The sequence below is a fragment of the Nelumbo nucifera genome, chromosome 3 (genome assembly GCF_055504915.1).
Source record: "Nelumbo nucifera cultivar China Antique chromosome 3, China Antique-T2T, whole genome shotgun sequence".
NCBI classification, from domain to species: Eukaryota; Viridiplantae; Streptophyta; class Magnoliopsida; order Proteales; family Nelumbonaceae; genus Nelumbo; species Nelumbo nucifera.
This window is the reverse complement of record NC_142651.1, coordinates 35,854,943-35,862,641: the sequence shown is the minus strand read 5'-3', so window position 1 is coordinate 35,862,641 and position 7,699 is coordinate 35,854,943. Positions and strand designations below refer to the sequence as shown.

At 38.0% G+C, this 7,699-nt stretch overlaps 1 protein-coding gene across 3 annotated transcripts in view; it reads left to right on the top strand.

Annotated features, from left to right (window-relative positions):
- Positions 1–323: 323 nt before the first annotated feature.
- Positions 324–7,699, top strand: part of LCBK1 (long-chain base (LCB) kinase 1) — a 49,803-nt gene continuing 42,427 nt past the window's right edge. Inside the window, exons 1-2 of one of the 3 annotated variants that reach the window (XM_010252599.3) lie at positions 324–676; positions 938–991. The gene's annotated coding sequence lies outside the window, so the exon portion shown is untranslated. Of the gene's footprint in view, positions 831–937; positions 992–7,699 lie in introns of all 3 variants that reach the window. The other 2 variants (XM_088902167.1, XM_010252607.2) reach the window with 2 other exon arrangements.

Genomic DNA, 7,699 nt, shown 5'->3' with positions numbered 1-7,699 from the left:
ATCCCGTATGCATCATGGACCGTGAAAATCAGAGAAAAATTGTAAACTCTGTGCATCAGATAATTTATCCATAATCATTATCGCTTCCAAACAAACAAAACTCTCAAAAAAGAGGGAGAGAGAGAGAAGAAAAAAAACCACTAAATCAATTAATCGCGTAAGGAAAGTGACAGATGAGAATTCATTACCATTAAATAATCCATTAACCCTTTCACCAGTAAAAACATTTACATCTTTTATTAGCTTCTGTCCTTTTTTACAGCGTTTTCTTTCATTTTCTCTTCCCTTTTTTCTCACCACCATTCCACTACGTATCTCATTCATTTTTGTCTGTTCGTACTCTGTATATACACACTCGGCCAGCCTTGGCCGGTCATGGCGTCACCGTGAATTTTCTTTACCCGAAAAGAGGGGGAAAGGCCGGGAAAATGAATAGCAAGTCGAACACGGAAAACCGAAAAATAAACTAGCTAGTAGGATAGATAGAGGAAGAGTTGAAGAAGACTGAGAAACAAACAAGTGAAAAAAAAAAGAAAAAGGAAGAAAGAAACAAGTTTGAAAAACTCCACCAAACAAAATACACCTTTCAAAATCGAAGTTCGAAGACGTGAATCGCACTTCGTGCTATATCCGATATCCTGTCCTTGGCGTTCCCGTATCCTCTCTTTCACCGCCGGTTCGTGTTCGTATCCGACACGATTTTTTTTTTTTTTTTTTTAATTATTAGTCTTTTACCTAAAACCTCTTCTTTTCCCCCTGCTGCATTATTATCTTTTTCTCGACTCCCAATCCTTTACTGTCATCTCGCTCCCCTGAAGTCCTATAATTTGGTAATGTGATCAGAAGATCTCCCCGGAGTTCGCGATCTGCTTTTCTCATTCCGCTGGGCGACGAAGGAGATTTTTATATATATTAATTTTTTGCTGCTTTGTTACAGTGCTTCGTGTCAGCTCCGGTGGAATTCGATCTGGGTGTCGGGCTTCCTTTTGAGGTTTGTCTTCTTTCTCACTAATTTACTCTTTTTTTTTCTGTGGGTTCTGCTGCATATATATTTGGTAGAATTTGGGGTGTTTTCCGATTTTTCTGGGTAGTCGTTCGTTGCTGATCTGATCTATGGTCTCTGGTTTCTGATCCTTGATCGCTGACTCCTCTTCCTTGATAGTGTTTTTCTGAGCTTGAGTCTAATAGTGCTTCTGAAAGAACTATGCTTTTTAGGTGGATTGAATTGAATTGGAATGTTTAATTGAACTGGAATGACTTCAATTGAAATGGATTTTGATTGTTTCCCGAGCTGGTTGTGAAAATCGACATTCAATTATAGATTTCTTTCGTTTCAAAACCCTCTGAAGCTGCCTCATCATTGCTTGTAATTATTTTGTTTCCCATCTTCACGTTTCTGATTCACTTCAGTTTCTTAATTGTTCGCCGAGGTGAGGAATTATCTTTAGAACTAACTAAACAGCGTAGTATAATATATAATCTAAACTGTCATTGCTGATATGGCAATTTTTATAAGAGAATTATGTTTTCTATATTTACTTATTAATTTCTTCTCCAAGTGTATTCCAAAATCATGTTTCTGCTTTCAAAGATAAGTCAAAAAAGGTTTCATCCTAACTATTTGGGTTGGCTGCATTACTCTTTATCAAGAACGGCTTTCTGCTACTTTTTGTACAAATTCATGGAATTTAATGATCTGCTGGAGTGTGTAAAGATTTGTAATTAAAAAACAATTTTAAGAACTCTTAACTGTCCCCTACCCTGAATTATTAGAAAGAATACAGGCCAGGATTATTCAACAAGTTATAGGCAATATTAATGAGAGTACTAACCACTTATTTCTCTCTTGCTCTTACATAACAGAGATGCGGAAGCACTTTTTCCCTCTTTTTGGAACTTCTTGAGTCCCATCCATGAAAATCATATATTTATTTTCCTATATCCTGGTATCCCTAAATTCTAAGAGCAGTGAACTTGTTTCAGTTGTATGCTAGAGCAGCAGTGCTTTGGAGTTTTTGGTATGAAAGAAACTCAGGTATATTTGACACATGAAACTTGAAATGAACACTCTCATTGACCTGAAAAGGGTGAGTTTGGCACATTAGGTTTTTATGAGGGATGAATTTAATGGTGCTCCAATGGACTCTTTGTTGAGGGGCTGGCAGGTAGTGGCTGCTTTTATCTCACATAAGTAGTCGGTGATGCTTAACTGTCTTCCTAGGAGTAGGAAAAGTAAGATGGACACTCTCCTAGAAACCTAGGCCAATTAGTGGTGGGAAATGTTTTCAGTTACCATGTACTTAGCTTCTATGACCCAGTTTGTGAAGGAAATTAGGAGATCCTTTAAGCGCTGAACTTGCTCTCCTACAAGGTTTTAACAGTAACTTCTTCTGTGAACTGGAATTAATTGGTATTTGGTGATGCGAAGTAAAAGTAAAGTAGTGGCTAGCTGGCTATTGCCAAGCCAAGGCTTGGAGGTCCTTTGAATCTTAAGTATTCAATGAGAGAAGTAGAAGCACCGTTAGCAACTTTGAACAGTTTGTTTAGATGGACTTTAATGTTAGCAAAGAGCCTAGTGGATGCTTTGGTAAGGAAGAGGTTATAAGGTTTGATATGGTATGGGATGGGGTGGGGGACCTAGCCTGGGGGCTAATTCAAGTAGTCTATGCAATGGTTCTTAGCAAATGTTTTGTCACTTGGCAGTGTCATACTTTTTCCTTGCAGTCATTTTCAGAATGCTGGGTTTTCTACATTTTCATTATATAAATAAAATTTCTTGATTGCTGTTGATGATTAAAAAAGAAATGAAAAGAACAATTTTTTGATAGTAAATCAAGGAACTGTTGTTAAAATAAAAAAAGGTTACTACTGAATGTAGGGTGATGACCTGGCACCCAAGAACAAAGCATGTACTAAATCAGAAATTGTTACAATGACAAAAACTTCAAACAGATCTATCTAAAACAGAAATTCCAACCTAACTTGTGTGTGTTCCGAAAGCTCAAACCAAAACAAGCTCTATCTAATCCTGAGAATTCTGGTAACACCAGCACCCAATCAACTGTCATATTTCCTACATCACACAATATGTCCATATTTCTTGTCTCGTCTTTGAAGAGTCTTCTGTTTCTTTCTTTCCAGATTCCTCAACAAATTCAAAATGGGGTACAGCACTAAAAGATCTTTATTTTTTGCTTCCTTGGATCTTTGGCCAATTCAAAAGGGTTTATTTATCTGAACCTCAAAAAGAGCAGAGATGTAACTCCATAAAAAGGCTCCCATGTTGCATGAGATGTTTCATATCTTCTTAACTGTTATTGCACATATAAAAAAGGCTTGTTATTGTAAAAGGTGTGCTTTGAGTGCACCTAGGCTCATATGTGAGGCTCATTTTGAAGGATGCACCTCTCCTGACCCCCTGATTTGCCTCACCTAGCTTGTTGCTATCTGATGAATTAACCTTGAATTTGATGTTGAATACATAAATTACAAGATTGTAGGTCATACCTATGATGCAGAGTTAAAATGGTTTATCCCATGTTGGTGTGCTTGGTGCACCTACACTCGTATGCGAGGTTCATTTTGTAGGGTGCACCTCTCCTGACCCCAGATTTGCCTCACCTAGCTTGTTCCTATGTGATGAATTAACCTTGAATTTGATGTTGAATACATAAATTACAAGATTGTAGGTTATACCTATGATGCAGTGTTAAAATAGTTTACCCCATGTAGGTTTGCTTTGGGTGCACTTAGGCTCATTTTGTAGGGTTCACCTCACCTGACCCCAGATTTGCCTCACCTAGATTGTTGCTATGTTTTGATGAATTAACCTTGAATTTATGTTGACTACATAAATTACAAGATTGTAGGTCATACCATTGATGCAGAGTTGAAATGGTTTATCCCATGTAGGACTTGGACTACAAGTCTACAAGCTTAATGCTAAGTTGTTAACAACATGATACTCTAAACAATTCAGCTAATAGGCTTTTTGAAATACTTTATTTATCTGAACATGGTTTTTCTTATTATGTATGTTATGTTTTTCTTTTATTTTCTAGTAAAAAGTGGTAAATTATTTTGTTCAGGCACATGACTCACCTCGTTTCTTGTGCCTAAGGCTCTAAGAACCCCTTGTGCTTTAGTTGCTGTTCTTGCTTTGCAAAAGACTGGATGAGAAAATGGTATTTCTGGAGGATAAAAATCTTTAGCTATGGAGTGTGATTCTTTACCATGTTCATTCATATGGCCATGCTATGTGTAGCCTCTATAGAAGGTTCTTTCTTATTAATTCATACACTTTGTACCTTTTAGTAAGGTATTTTCTTTTCTTTTTACTAAAGAAACAGTTTTGTTGAATCATTGGCAATGCTTTCCAAGTGGCATTTTTTGATATAAATCAGGCAATTTGCATAAATTGCCTTCATTTTGGGCATTTTAGTAGAAAGACACTAAGGGATCTTCAATGACCGTGATCAGCATTGTCCACATTATGAAGTTCTTGGTAGAAATAGCTAATTGGATTCTTGAGTGAAAGAACCCAGGGTTCTAAAATGCAAAATTCTGAGATTGTAAACTTCCTTTTCCAGGTTTGCAAACTAAGGTCATTTTGCCAACATAAATGATTCCAATTTCTACCATTTCAGAAATTGAAAATGTTAACATCAAAATGCGATTGCCAAACCTCAGGTTTTGAAATTGTCATGAAACCCAAGGCATTCATTATCATCATTATCTAAGCCTTGTCTCACTATATGGGGTTGGCCACATGAATTCCTGTTTCACCATTCCATTCTGTTCAGTGCCATATCCATTGTTAGAACCCAAGGCATTCCAAAATCCAAACATTGCTGCAAGAATAAGAAACTTGAGGCTTTTTAAATCTGGAAATCAATTTCCTGATTCAAGGGAAAGTAGGTTTTGAGGTCTGATTGTAGAAAAATGTGCTAAGAGATTGGCAATGTGGAAGAGGAACTATGTTTCTTTAGGTGGGAGAATAACCTTAATAAAAGCCACCCTAGCAAACCTACCAACTTTCTATCGTTCAGTCTTTAAGATGCCACAAAGGGAGGTGTTAAAGCTAGAGAGGATCATGAGGGATTTTTTTTTTTTTTTTTTTTATGGGAGCCGGGGGAAGGAAGGAAGGATCACCTGGTTAAGTGGGAAATTGTCTGCAAGAGTAAGGAACAGGGGGGGGGGTTGGGATTGGGGAATATAGGAAAGAAGAATATAGCGCTGTTGGGCTAGTGGTTATGGAGATGGCCTTTGGAGGGGATAGGTTGTGGCACGAGGTAATTAAAAGTATACATGGGCAAGCAGACAAACATTGGGATGTTGGTGTATGTCAATGGGCTGTGTTGGCTTCTCCGTGGAAAGCCACTCATGGTATTCTTCCTAGTTTCTAAGCCTTATCAGGTATGATGCATGTACCAGAGACAAGGTTTTATTTTGGGAAGACATTTGGACCGGTAACTCTACCCTTAAGAACCTTTTTCCCTCATTGTATTCCCTTTCTTTGTTTACCCATTGAAAGATTTTCTTCTTTTCCCTCTGCGATTGGTGTTAGTTGGGAATTCGGCTTGAGAAGAATTTTAAGAGATCATGAATTCGATCTTGTTGCTCTTCTTTTGCAAACCCTTAACCCTTTTCTCCTGGATCCCTCACATCTAGATGGTCAGGTTTGGACACCCCATCCTAAGGGCCTCTTCTCTTGTGCCTCCTTTTTAGATTTGTTGTGCTCTACTCCCTCCCCTCTTCCCTTTCATTCTAAAAAATTTTGGTCCGAACTCATCTCACCCAAGGTTGGAGCTTTTTCTGTTGGGAAGTCTTCCATGGTAAAGTAAACACTTTGGATTTGCTGCAGAAAAGAAGACCATCCCTTTGTCTTTCCCCAAATTGGTGTGGTTCTCTATAAAGTTAATGGTGAGATCTGTGACCACTTGCTAATTTCTTTCCCTATAGCTGCAGGCCTCTGGGAAAATCTATTTGTACTATTTGGATGTAGGTGGAACTTAGCTTTTCAAGCCGGTAACCTTTCGACCCTTCAACCTTCACTTAGCCTAAAAGAAGGGGTAGGGTTTTGTGGAGATGTGCTAGGGCTGCTATGGTGTAGACTATATGGGAGAAGAGAATTGCCAGAATTTTTAGCAACAAGGAAAAAAGTGTGGAGGCCATATGCGATTGTGTTGTAACTAGGGCCTTACATTGGGCCAAAACATTGGATTTATTTTTCCCAATGGTCCTTTGATGATATGTGGCAGAATTGGGAAGTTGTAGCGAGGAGTTCTGTGGTTAAGGTAAGGCCTATGGTAGATTGGGCCCCTCCTGATGTAGGATTTATCAAGCTCAGTTTTGATGGCAGCAGCCTTGGCAATCTGAGGCCTTCAGTAATAGGGGTGTATTCAAGAATGCTGAAGGTCACATAGTTGATCTTTATTTGGGCCCGGTAGGAGTGGGGGACTCTATCCATGTGGAGTTCCAAGCAATATTGCAGGGAGTACAGATTTCTAGAGAGCTGTATTTTGATAAACTCTTAATTGAAGGGGACTGCAGGTTGATAATTGGATGGCTTAAGGATCTGGACTCTGTAATTTTGGTCTTATAGGGAATCAATGAAAAGATTTAACTGGTTGACCACCAATTTGTCTCTGAGAATTCATTGGGAAAGGAGGCCAGCTAATGGGATAGCAGACTACTTAGCTAAGCAAGGAGTGCACAGGGATCATCTCTTTTGGGCTCAACTGTAATTTTTCAGTTTTTGTTTTGTTTTGTTTTTGAGGCTGCAGCTCATGCCTCTCCTTGGGAGGCTTCATTGTATATGCTATTTCCATTGTCAATTAATTAATAAAGTTCCCCATTACTTTATCAGAAAAAAATCAATTTCCATCTTTGTGGAATCCACTGTGTATGCTTTGCTGATATAATATGTGGGCCCTGCTTAGACAAAGGAGAATTTGGATCATGTTAAAGAATGTAATGATGTTTTCTTCGTGTGATGCCAATTTGATAAAGAACCAGATTTTGGAGTTTAAGTATAGGCCCTAGTTTTCATGAAATGACACCCCCAGGAAATCGTTTTAGTTAGTGAAATTTCTTGTTTCTCAGTTCCAATCACAGTTGATATCTCTAGGAATCTTGGTTTATGTTGGGTTTTTGAGATTTTGAGTGTGAGAATGCTCTTTGTCTCCACTTAAACTTCTTAGGATGTTTGTCTTGAAGCACGATTGATGAGGGGAGTTCCAAAAGTACTAGAAGTGGATGGGGCAGGACTGCAGATAAGTAGGAGGCATCTTTAGAGGTGGTGTTGGTGGTTTAGTGGAAGTTTTGGGTTGTTGCAAGCATGGTTTGCAATATCAGCAAAATTTCCCTGAAAGCTCCCCATTTTGCTAGGTTGTGATACAAAATTTTCCAGGAATCCTTTTCCATAGTATCTCTGATATTTTGCAGATATGTTGGTGAAATTTCAGATTTCATTGATAGACTATACATTTTAGGTTTAAAATTTTAGAATAGTATCAGAAACTTTACAATATTTGATTAAAATCATCATAGTTCTTTAAAAATCTTTTCCTAAATGAACCCATGGAGAATTAGTGGTTGGATCATTGGCTTACTATTTTTTTTTTGAAAGGTAAAGTCTAAAAGTTATAATGATAAAAGAAAAGGGAGACCCCTAATAAAAATAAGGCTAACCCCTTCC